The sequence below is a fragment of the Rutilus rutilus genome, assembly GCF_951802725.1.
Source record: "Rutilus rutilus genome assembly, chromosome: 9".
NCBI lineage: Eukaryota > Metazoa > Chordata > Actinopteri > Cypriniformes > Leuciscidae > Rutilus > Rutilus rutilus.
Window position 1 is genome coordinate 36,782,735 of NC_140223.1, and position 12,329 is coordinate 36,795,063.

A 12,329-nucleotide genomic window follows, 5' to 3' on the forward strand; every position below is an offset into this window, starting at 1 on the left:
CGTTTAAAAAAAAAAAAAAAAAAAAAGTAGTAAGTTATGTGTTAAATACGACCTATTAAATAACACTGAAAACAACAACAGCCAAACCGTTAAAATAGTCCTGCCTTAAAACAGGAGTGTCGTTAGGAAAAAACGGTGGGAAAATTTGACCAAATTAGTAAATGTACGTATTGTTTACGTCCAGAGCACCCTCCTCGTCATCTCATCCCTGAGGAATCATGCGTTAGTCGAGTGTGAGCGTGAGAGAGAGAGACATGCATGCAGTTCGCCGGGCCTAGTCTGTCTGCGTGGAGATATTCACACGACATTAAAAACATTCACGACTGCGTAAGTTGTCATCGCATTACATTATGTCTATTTCCGGGTGAAATCACGGCTCAGAAGTTCGTGTGTCTGCGAACTGTTGACAAAATAGCGGTTGCGTGTGGAAAGGGAGGGAGTGCAAAGCAAACAGGGAGAGAGAAAAAAAAAATCACCGAGCGATCGCTTGTTTCACTCACTCAGCCTGCGGAAAGAAGCAGGAAGAGGACTAGAGCTGTTCACCTGTCGAGTGAAAGACTGCACTGGACATTTGAAGGAGAAGAAGACTCTGCTTTTGCCTTCTTACTGTGATTAAAACCTCCCCGGTGGTGTTACGGAGTTCAACGCACAGTTAACTTCGAACGTTCAGTTTCCGCGAATCCCACAGAACTGGCGTCGGACATTCCATTCCCGTGGGATAATCTATTCTAAAGGTGAGCGTTCTGTGCTGGGAAGTGTTCTGTGGTGTGTGTGTGTGTGTGTGTGTGTTGCTTTGAGTGGCGTAGATTTTTGTTGCATTGCATTGATCTTGTCCGACACTGACCGCCTCAATTGTTATTTGTTTGTTAATATTATGCCGTTGAATAAATAAATCGGATGCTACGCTGCAAAAATGACACATTCGTGGAGAAGTGCTTTAGTGCTCCAACCTGGTTAATAAAAAAAACATAGAATTTGCATGTTTCTGTCTAAAAGTTTCAGACTTGTAAATTCATCATTTATATTTGGAGTATCAAATTGACCTTCAATGCCATTCAAATGTAGATATGTAAGAGTTGACATCTATCCTGGACGCTTTCACTTGCTTTTTTAAACATGGCTCTTAAAAAAAAAATTCTTAAGTTTTATCATTAAACACTGTAATATAGCCTATCCATTACGGCCACTCGTTAAAATGTTGGACTGCTTGATGACAAGTTTACCTGGCAGGACATAAACGTGTGTTTATCGGACAGGGAGGCACGACATCGGTTGTTTGTGTCATAGACGGATGCGATGGCATAATACTGGACTAAACTATGACTCAACCTCCATATGGACATGAGTAATGAACCTCAGGACACGCCCACAGGCCGTTCACCAACCCTGGTGCATATTCTACAGAAAAATGAAAATGACTTTCTGGATCTAGTAATGGGTTCCAGACCATTCAGACACTTGGGAATTCTTAAACTTCCTTCTGGAAAGATACCACTGGAGAGCCTCTCCAGGTCGGACGTTAAAGTTGGAAAATCAAGGCAGGTCAAGACAGGTCAACATCGTCTTCGGTTTGACGTCATTCCCAAGGTGGTGGCGATTAAATCAACATTCCGTAGTTATTTCCCATTGGAGAAGAAAATATTCTGATTTCCCTATTGTGTGGAATGCAAAACAATTTCAAAAGTGGGTCGTAATTTAAACCCAAAGATTCTCACTTCTGGCTTCACCTGTTTTTTGTTTTGTTGGTTTTTTGCTTGTTTTAGATTTGGTCTTTTAACCAACATATTTATCAAAACCCAAATTTATAGATTATATGATCAGTAAGTTGACAACATATGATTTAACTTATTAAAATAAGTTAAGCAATTTGCAACTTTTTCAAAAGTTAGGCTATACAAGATTCAGCAATTGTTTTTAAGTCAGTTTAATGTAATTTACGTTGAAATGACTTAAACATCCAAGACAAGTTGACTGTACTGAAAAAATTTAGGCAGCAATTGTTTTTACAGTGTGTTGTAAACTATTTTTTTACATTCACACTATCGTATGCATATACACTCTAAAAATGTGCATCAAAACATATGCGCTCAATTGAGGCAGGTAAGTTTTTTTGTCCGATAAGAAGACTAAACTACGATGGAAACACATTTAATGAATAAATCCTTTGATGCGCAACAAAAAACCTCACATGACTTTGCCTCAACAGAGGATTAACCTGGAGTAACCAGCAGATTAACCAATCGCATCGCACAGCATCTCAAATGTTGGTTTGGTCGTTCTGAAATGCAAAGTCTGTCATCAGAATGATTTGGTTTAATTCCCTCCAGAAGCGTCCCACACGATTGCGTTCCCAAACACCAGCATCCCAACGCAAGACATCATGACAGCGTTTCGTCTGCGCGCACGTCATTTATGATGGAGGAAAAAGAACCTCATTGGCTTCCCTGGTTACAGCAACTTCCATTTTTATTACGGATATTTTGCGCTCATTTTGCGACGTTTTATGTTTTCCTGAACACATGAAAGGTCATCTTCAGTCAGATAGTGTGTGTGTGTGTGTGTGTGTGTGTGTGTGTGTGTGTGTGTGTGTGTGTGTGTGTGTGTAGAGTAAGACACATGTGTTTTTTGTGAGTTGTTCTTCTTGGCCCTCACCCTCACACATGTGACCGGAGCTTCAGAGAGACTTTGGTGGCAGACTGTGATGTCATCAGTCAGGGGACACAAACACTTTGGGATGCCCACACACACTCGCTCACAGTCAGAAGAGAGGTCACTGTGGTGACAGGGGCCATGAATGGGCTGATTCTCTCAGTCATGTGAGAGCACAGTGTGTGTGTTTGTTTTAGAGGCGCAGGAAAACATTTTTCCTTAGAAATGGGGACACACACTCCCAGGGCCGACTGTATGGTTTAAAGAGCAGATTATCTATCGGAGAGCCAGTTAGCATTAAGAATCTTTAATGTTGTAATATTTTAGAATATTAAATGTCAACAACATTGACCCTTTGTACTTAATACACATTTGAGGTCATATTGTGCATGCTATCGTAAAGAAAAAAATGTTTGTCTTCGCAGTCTTTCATCAAAATGTAATAACTTGCTCTGCCTTTGAATCAAATTACATAGGCTGTGCAGAATCCTGTTGGATAATGGTAGGTTTTGTGTAATTCTGTTAGTCATTGTAGATAAAACCTTGCCAATAGTTAGTAATTCAATGCTGATTAACTCTAATGTAATACTGTAAGTGACCTAACTCCACCTAGACTATGTGTCTATGTAATACTGTCTGGGATTAGAAATACATTTTAAAAAAATGACAAAGATGAAGAAGATAAACTAAGCGAATCCTTTCAGCTCAAAAGCCATAAAAGTGTAATTGGCTAATCTAAAACTCTAGGTCACAGAGAGTGAACTTGACGTGTGTTTCATTTTATTTCATAGTACATTAGCACTTACATGCTATAAAAATGTAACAAACATATGCATTTGTTGTGAAAGACATGTTCTCATTTGTCTGCTTAGTACTTCCCGTTTTTGTTCTGAAATGGACAGAAACGGTACATAGGCAAGGTTCAATTTCCTTAAAGATTATGTAATTGTCGAAGTGCAATAGGGCATTCATTCCGGGCCATCATTATTCAGTTTTGATCATTTCTTTGGTGAAAGACATGCATAAATTAAGCAGAAAGCCAAAATATTAAATGTCATGGATCAATATTAACGGAGTAATCCAATATTTTGTTCTAGACGGGGGTGAAAATGACTTTAGCAATCTGTTGACTTTAGCAATCTTTGTTGCATTATATGCCAATGATGACTGTTCAAAAATGGGAAAAAGAATGAGAATCTTTAATACTTCTGGAGTTACAGGCGAGCAAACTTGGAAAAAAAAAACTTTTTGTGGCACTCAGAAATGTTCTATGCAACTGTTTTCAAGAAGGAAACTATTTCTACTTTCAAACATTAGTTGTTCTTCAGACATTCCTCTTTGAAAGAAAAAAGTATCAGGTGTATGCAATGTACAATATAGCAATTTATTTGCATTGAGATCTCTGGGATGTAGATTTTTTTTTACCAGGCGATATGAGATATGTATTTTACCAAATTACATTAATTTCATGTAATTTGGCTCCAAATCTCTGGTGAAAATTCTACAAAATAGTGGATTACTCAGTAAATATTCATCCATGGCTTTTAATATTTTGGCTTCCATCACTATTTACGTTTGTCTTTCTTCAGAAAAAAAATAAGGTTTCGCAAATTTGGTTGATTTGACACAGAATGACCCAATCGATTTGAACAAGTAGAGAGTTACTCTTAGTGGTGTGATATTTCGATACACCGATACCAGATGCGTTCTCGCTCTGTCTTCTCTCCGACGGTGAATTGACAGTTTGACACACACACTCCTCCTATCACTTACCTGTGTCATTCACTCCAGTTGAATAGTGTTGGGTCCTGAATTTCGGCGTGAAGTATTGCGCATAATTTACTCATTTCCGCAGGTGTCGCGCTCAAACTAAAAGAGCGCGCACCACTGATCTATATAATTTGACGCTCTCATAAAGCCGCCTCTCAAACGGCTCGCGAGTACCAAATTTAGTACTTGGCTTATTTGGCTTAAATGGTCAAATACACACAAAATTATGCTGAAATTCCCGTCATAGCGAGGATTCACGTAAACGCAGTCAGTTTTGGAACGTAAATAGTTGAGAAAAAAACGCATGTTGTATAACATCCGTGCTTAAGCTTTAGGGTCTGTTTACACGGCACCGTTTTCAACTAAAAACGTTAAACTTTTTCTGCGTTTTGTCCGTTCGTTTACATGACAACAGACGTGTTTTGGGTGCCTGAAAACGCAAACTTTTGAAAACGGTCTCTGCATAAACAACAAAAACATGAATATCTGATGATGACATCATGCACATGCGTATTACGTGTTCAGTCTATAGTGTTTCATCGCCATCTAGTGGCCTGGCAGAGGAATGCAGCGCTTTTAGTCGTTTTCGCGGATCCGTGTGAATGGGGATCGTTTTGACAATGGTGTCGTCTGTACGTGGAAAACTCAAAGGAAAAACTTCTCAGTTTTAGGCATATCGTTGTCGTGTAAACGTACCCTTAAAGTGACAACAGTCTAATAAACCTGCTGCTGTTTGTCATGTTAATCTAAGAACAAAAGACAAAGAGAAAATCGCTTCTGCTCTTTAATTGTAAGCATTACCACAGTTAGACCCACCTAAAAAACTTCAAGCCGTGTTTATTCCATTTGTCTCGTTAATCGTATTTATTTATTTGTGTTATTGTTATTGTTTGTCTATTTGGTTTGCATGTCTTTTTTGTAAAAATAGTTCAAAGTTTCAAGTTGCTGTGTAAGCTATAGCAACAAAACTTCCCAAACAATCAAAAAACTTTGATAATAAATAAAAAAATATATTTAATATATGTTTACATGGCAGATTTCCCCATTGTATTGAAAATGGTATTGGATATCAATATTTGTCAAGGCAACGTATCTAAGTTAGAAATTCCAGTATCGTCACAACAGTAGACGATATACTTAAACCGGAGAAGTTGTTCCTTTGAGTTTCCCGCGTACAGACTATTGGGTTGCATTAAGATGTCATAAAGCCTTGTTAGAGTCTGCAAACTGATTCCACTCTGCTCTTGCCCTTTCTGATCTGTTTCAGTAAGAACATGTGATTAAGACCCTATAGATTAAAAATGGATCGTAGTGACTGGATGTTTTGGATTCTACAGTGCTACCTTTTCTTGGATTGCAGTTATATAGAGATTTGTGGAATAAAATATGGCCATTTGTGGCATGATTTGTACGTTTTTGGAAGTGTCAAAACAGGTTTTTACTCAAGTGTCAGAAAGTGGTTCTGCTTTCTTTTTACATTGTCTCTGCACTGGTGTTTGTGCCCATAATTTGATAGTTGTCAGTTAGTGTCAGGACAGTCAGTACAAGACATCTGTGCTCATTTCCTGTGGAAGTGAACTGGGTGTATGATTGATGGTTTAATTGAGTCATGCAAGCCTTCACACCACGCTTTCTTTAATTTGCATGTGGCATCACATTTGCACAGTTGTCTCTTCTCTTTCATGCACTTAGATAAATGCTGAATTGCGTTCTCGTCTACAGACCTGATATCCATGCGTATGCACACTCAGACACCTGTATGCACACCTGTGCACTTGTGGGATCTGCTGCAGTGAACAGAGCTGTAAGCGTGCCCGTACCTGGATTCCTACAGTTCCCTGCACACGAGTCAGGACACGCTCAAGAATTCAGTTTCGAGGAACAGGAAAGGAGGGAGTGAAACATACCAAGAGAATTGATGGAAGAAAGTGAAGGAGGAGAAAAGTGTTAGAGCAAATACTATTGATTTGAGTCTTTACTATGTTGAATATGCTTTTTGTAAGGGCCTATTTTACATGTGTGTTTTGGAGGATCAAGAGGCTGATCTTTGTAACTTGACCGAGTGAGAAATTTGAAAGTGTGCTAATATTTCACATGAGCACACACTGACACTAGCTATCTATTTTAAGCCCCTTTCCTGGTCAAGTTTTTTGTGCCCCATATCCGATCCAAGTCATTGAATATTGAGTATCTGACAATATCAAGTTCCAATTCGATACTTGCATTTTCCTAGTGCTTCAAGTACATAAAGTGATTAAAATCAATCCAGTGTATACAGGGACGCACAGAGAGTTTCTCAGGGGCTCAAATGCAAAAAAGGGGCATACATCACTATGGAGTAGTGGAATATATTTATAGGCCTATATTATACTGTACATGCATATATATGCACAATAAGCTGAATAATTGCAACAAAACATTTAAAAAAGTGGGTTTAAAGGATAAGTTCATTGAATGAAAATTTTCTGATAATTTACTCACCACCATGTCATCCAAGATATTCATGTCTTTCTTTCTTCAGTTGAAAAGAAATTAAGGTTTTTCAGGAAAACATTCCAGGATTTCTTCATATAGTGGACTTCTGACATATAGAGACAGCTGACGTAAAATAAAGGATCGCCTAGGACAGCCGATGCCGATCAGTTATAAAAATGTTTAATCTTCCCCAATACTGATCCTTTTGATGTCCAATGTTAAATTTGAGTCGTCATGCAAAACGCAATATATGCGTAATAGAGCTGCTCGCCTCTGGATAAATTGAGAATCAGGTTTTGTTTTTGTTTGTTTTTTCAAACAGAGATCACGATTCTCCCACGATTCTGAACAGACAACTAAACAAAATAACATGTAATTAACGTTAAAGTTCTGAAAAAATAAATAAAAAAATGTTTAACCCTTCAGTCTATTTAAACTGTTATTTCTAATTAATCTGAATAACTCATTTTTAAAAATCGGGTTTAATTAATTATTCAATAACAAATAAATTTTTCAACAGTCACATGTCGCCACCTACTGGTAAGAGTAAAGAGAGCTTTAAACTAAGTGAGAAACCGCACTGCAGTCATCAGAAGCGGTGTGACAGCTGCTTTCTCATTCACACTGTCTCGCTCAAATGTGTGTGCGCGTTGTGAATTGATAGTTTGTATAGTCTATGCTTTCCATCTGTCAGCTCTTGCATAACTTTCTCATGTAGACTCATATCACAGCTTTATTCAGACATGCACATATAGTCAGTTGTACAGGAAGAGAGAGAGAGAGAGAGACACTTGTGTGCTCCACCCGCGGCTAAAATGGGACCTTTGTTCAGTCAGGCCTCGGAAGGTAACTGATTAACCTCTTTTTTAGTATGTGCTTGTGTGTGTTTATTGAAAATTTGCCACCGTGGCTCAGCAGTGAAAGGGCAGCTGCACAATGGACTCTAAATTTAGAGGTTAAAGGAATAGTTCACCCAAAAATAACAATTTTATCATCATTTACTTTCATGTAGTCGCTATGCAATCAAAATTCACATCTTTTTTTTACTGCACAAAAATGTTATTGCATTTCTTTCCTTCACAGCCGTGCGGTTTCGTTCAATTTTGGTTTCAATTACCCTTCAAATTGCGCAAATTGAAATTGCGAATTGAAAATATGCCCAATGGAAACACGTCAATTTCGCAAAACCTTCCATTTATCGCAAAAAAGTTTTTACGCTCGCATGAGGTGGTTTTTCAGGCAATTCGAAAAAGAAATATTTCGCAAAACTGCAATGGAAACAGTTTTTGCGCATTTACAGTCACCTGACTTAGATGACGCGGTGTGTTTGGACAGAAAACGAGTTCTTTATTAAATTCATAATAGACAGAAGAATTACTGGAATAATGGATTCTAAACCTCAAATAAATGCCACAATCAAGACCTCGAAGCAGATATGAGGGAGAAACACCCAGAAACACCTCATATGTGCCGCTCACAAGTATAATAAGGGTCGTTCCTTACCATTAATGCTTGGAAAACACACATACGTCTCCTTCGATTAATGATAATGGCTAGTGCAGTGGCTGGGATATAGTACATAAACCTACCAACGTCCGTTGCCATGGTTTTTGGAACGATTTTACTTATCACGAGAGGAAAAAATTAAGTTTTAGTCGCATAATGGAAACACTGTCAATGGTCAATGTCAGTGGTCAATCAATGGAAACAGTCATTTCGCAATAGTTTTTTTGTCGACATTTTAAAAAAATCGCAAAAGTTTTGCGCAAATCTGTAATGGAAACGCGTCTCATTCATAAAAAACTTGTTTCATTATTGGATGGATCAGCGTTTGTGAATGAATCTCTTTAAGGAATGATTCAATGACAAACACTTGTCTCTTGTCGCCACCTACTGGCGTAACAATATAAGCGATACAATACAATACAAGTGTCAAAACACTTTCAAAAAGGTAATTTGCTCTATTTTGATCGCTACCATGTAGATATCAATGTTCATACCCAAACTATATAAACTTTCACCCCAGTACACATTGGTCCCCTGTTATTTAAATGTTTGTAACACATAAATAATGACTATGTGTGGTTGACCAGGAGTTCAGGCAGAGACAGAGCACTGATTGAGTTTAGTTCAGTTTATTTTTTTAAGGTTTTGTTGATATTACAATCGGAATTGTATCTTGTAATATATTGCGTTGTTCACATTTGCCTGTTCAGGCACAAAAGGTCGAGTTTTAGTGGCCTCCGCTGTCACTACGAAAAGAAAAGAAAAAAACATTGCTCCTCCTGTTCTTTCTTTAGGGAACACAAAGGGTAAATTGAAGATTAGGTTTTGTCAAGCTCCAAAAGTGTCTCATAAAAGGTCAATATGATTTGTGCACTATATACCAAGCTTTCTGAAGCCACACAGTAGCTTTTGTAAGAAATCGAAATTACATTTAAGTCTTGAAATTGACCCTAATCTTTTCTAATGAGCTATTATTAAGCGTTACAGAGCTGGCACACACACACTCGGGTGAACAACACATTGGAGGAAGAAATGAATCTTATAAAAGGGTGTGGATATTTGGCTGCTGGTGTTGTACTGACGTGGGGAATGTTAGGCAGCTACAGCGCTCTCTTTGTTTATTATGAGGTTGTGGCGACACATGTGGGTAGATAGATATTCTTTTGGCCACTTCAATGTTAGCCGTTTAATCACAAATTTACTACATAAAAACTGTATTTCTGTTTGTGGTTCTTTTCTCACCCTTAGGAGAGGCGTTACATTTAGAATTACACAAGTGGCCAACTCTGAGATCATCTTTAGTTCCTGTAAATTATAGCGGTGGAAAACATGTCAGTCATAATTATTATGAGCAAATTGAGTTCCTCATTTTTTACGTCACTTGAGTTGAATGATGCGACCTTTGGTACAAATCCAACCTATATTTGTAGCTGCTATATTAAAGGGATACTCCACTTTTTTCGGAAATAAGCTCATTTTACATCTCCCCCAGAGTTAAACAGTTGAGTTTTACCGTTTTAGAATCCATTCAGCCGAACTCCGGGTCTGACGGTACCACTTTTAGCATAGCTTAGCACAGATCATTGATTCTGATGAGTCCAGTAGCATTTCTTTCAAAATGACCAAAGAGTTTCAATATTTTTCCTATTTAAAACTTGACTCTTCTGTAGTTAAACCGTGTACTAAGATCGACGGAAAATGAAAAGTTGCGATTTTCTAAGCCTATATGACTAGGAACTATACTCTCATTCCGGCGTAATAATCAAGGAACTGTGCGGCTGTACCATGAGTGCAGCAGGCGTAATGATATGACGCAGCGCCTGAAAATAGGTCTAATAGGTTAGACAAACTTAGTCCCGGTCACGTTGGAAGAAGTTACCGAGCTGGGGACTATTTTCAGGCGCTGCGTCATATCATTACGCCTGCTGCACTCATGGTACGGCCGCACAGTTCCTTGATTATTACGCCGGAATGAGAGTAGTTCCTAGTCATATAGGCTTAGAAAATCGCAACTTTTCATTTTCCGTCGATCTTAGTACATGGTTTAACTACAGAAGAGTCAAGTTTTAAATAGGAAAAATATTGAAACTCTTTGGTCATTTTGAAAGAAATGCTACTGGACTCATCAGAATCAATGATCTGTGCTAAGCTATGCTAAAAGTGGTACCGTCAGACCCGGAGTTCGGCTGAATGGATTCTAAAACGGTAAAACTCAACTGTTTAACTCTGGGGGAGATGTAAAATGAGCTTATTTCCGAAAAAAGTGGAGTATCCCTTTAAGTCATCCAAATGAGGTCTGTAGTGTTTCATCGCCATCTAATGGCCTGGCAGAGGAATACAGCGTTTTCAGTCGTTTTCGCGGATCCGTGTGAATGGGGATCGTTTTGACGATGGTGTCGTCTGTACGTGGAAAACTCACAGGAAAAACTTCTCAGTTTTAAGCATATCGTTGTCGTGTAAACGTACCCCTAGACATTGTCCCGTCCTTATTTAATTAAATATGTGGCCCTTAGATTTAGGTGTTCAGTGTTGATATTTTCATTGATTTAACATTTAATCAATTAACAGACGCTTTTATCCCAAATGACTTGCAAATGAGGAGAACAATAAAAGCCCAACAATAGGGCAGCAATATGTAAGTGTTGTGACTAGTCCCAGATAGTCTAGCACAGTACACATAGTTTTATATAATAAATAAATAGATATATAGAATATATAAGAGTGTTAGTATTAATGGTTCAAGTCAAGTCTAGCTGTTTCTTGATATTTACCCATGACTTCCTTTTCAAACATGTTCTGATCAGCTTTAGTAATTATTGTTTCCTGAAATGTCTCTTTTTTTTTACTAGAATAGAATAATTTGTTTCCTGGTTGGCAAAAATGTGAGAAAAGCCTGTGTGTGTGTGTGTGTGTGTGTGTGTGTTAGAAGGAGGATGTGGGTCTGTGAGGAATGTGGATTCCTGGCATTCCAGTGTGAGAGCGGGAGGTAGATCAGGACAGATGAGGAAGAGAGGAACACCTCCGGGTTTGGGCTGTAGGGTTTGTACCTCTAACTGCGCCTCTCTCTGTTTGCTCTGTGATAAGGACACATACAGTGGTGTGTGTTCATGCGTGTACAGATGAAGAATGTTTATGCTCTCCTAGGGCTGCACGATAATGATTAAACTGATAATCACGATTATTTTGAGATTAATAATCACTGTTATACTCATTTGAAAAGAATAAAATATATGCTGAATATATAGGCTATTGCTTTGTATTTTTTCTTCACTTTAGATATTTTATGAGAAGCAATTCAGTTGTAAATGAGACAAACCACAGATTCAGATTGCTTCACAAATGCAAATTCATACAGACAGCCCGCAAAGAGCGATACTCGTGGTCTTTTTTTTCCTTTTAGCCATTTTCATCTTTGAAATGGGTAAACATTGCAAACAGACAGTGGCTGTGTGTTTTTCAACTGCTTTACATTGTGAAAACTGGTAAAATTGAAAGAAGCTTCTCTCAAAAAGTCCCCCTGTAGTCAAGCATTGTATCCCTTAAAACCCTTTAAACACCAAAATTACATTTTTTAAATAACATTTTTTTCCCTTGAAAAAAAGTCTTAAAATGTCTTAAATGTAACTCGACACCCTTGCCTCATTTAGTATATGCGGTTCTATGAATATGCAAATGAGCCCCGCCTCCACTCACTCCACACCAGTTCAAAGATCCACTCGTTGACGATCACACGTTGATCTGATTGGTTACAAGGTAGTTTGTGACGTCAGAAACACCAGCGATTTCAAACCGTGTTTTAGGAGAGAAATATTTCTCCAGTTTTAAGGAGAAAATACTCAGCAATGGTGTTGACTTATGAATTTGCACATGGTTTGTCTTAAAGCATTTTAAAAACACCCCATAGACATATAAACAACATTAAAAGCTGG

At 38.1% G+C, this 12,329-nt stretch overlaps 1 protein-coding gene across 2 annotated transcripts in view; it reads left to right on the forward strand.

The window, feature by feature from the left end:
* The first annotated feature begins 204 nt into the window (after positions 1-204).
* Positions 205-12,329, forward strand: part of pik3cb (phosphatidylinositol-4,5-bisphosphate 3-kinase, catalytic subunit beta) — a 72,971-nt gene continuing 60,846 nt past the window's right edge. For both annotated transcript variants that reach the window (XM_084419129.1, XM_084419130.1), the window contains exon 1: positions 205-734. The gene's annotated coding sequence lies outside the window, so the exon portion shown is untranslated. The remainder of the gene's footprint in view (positions 735-12,329) is intronic.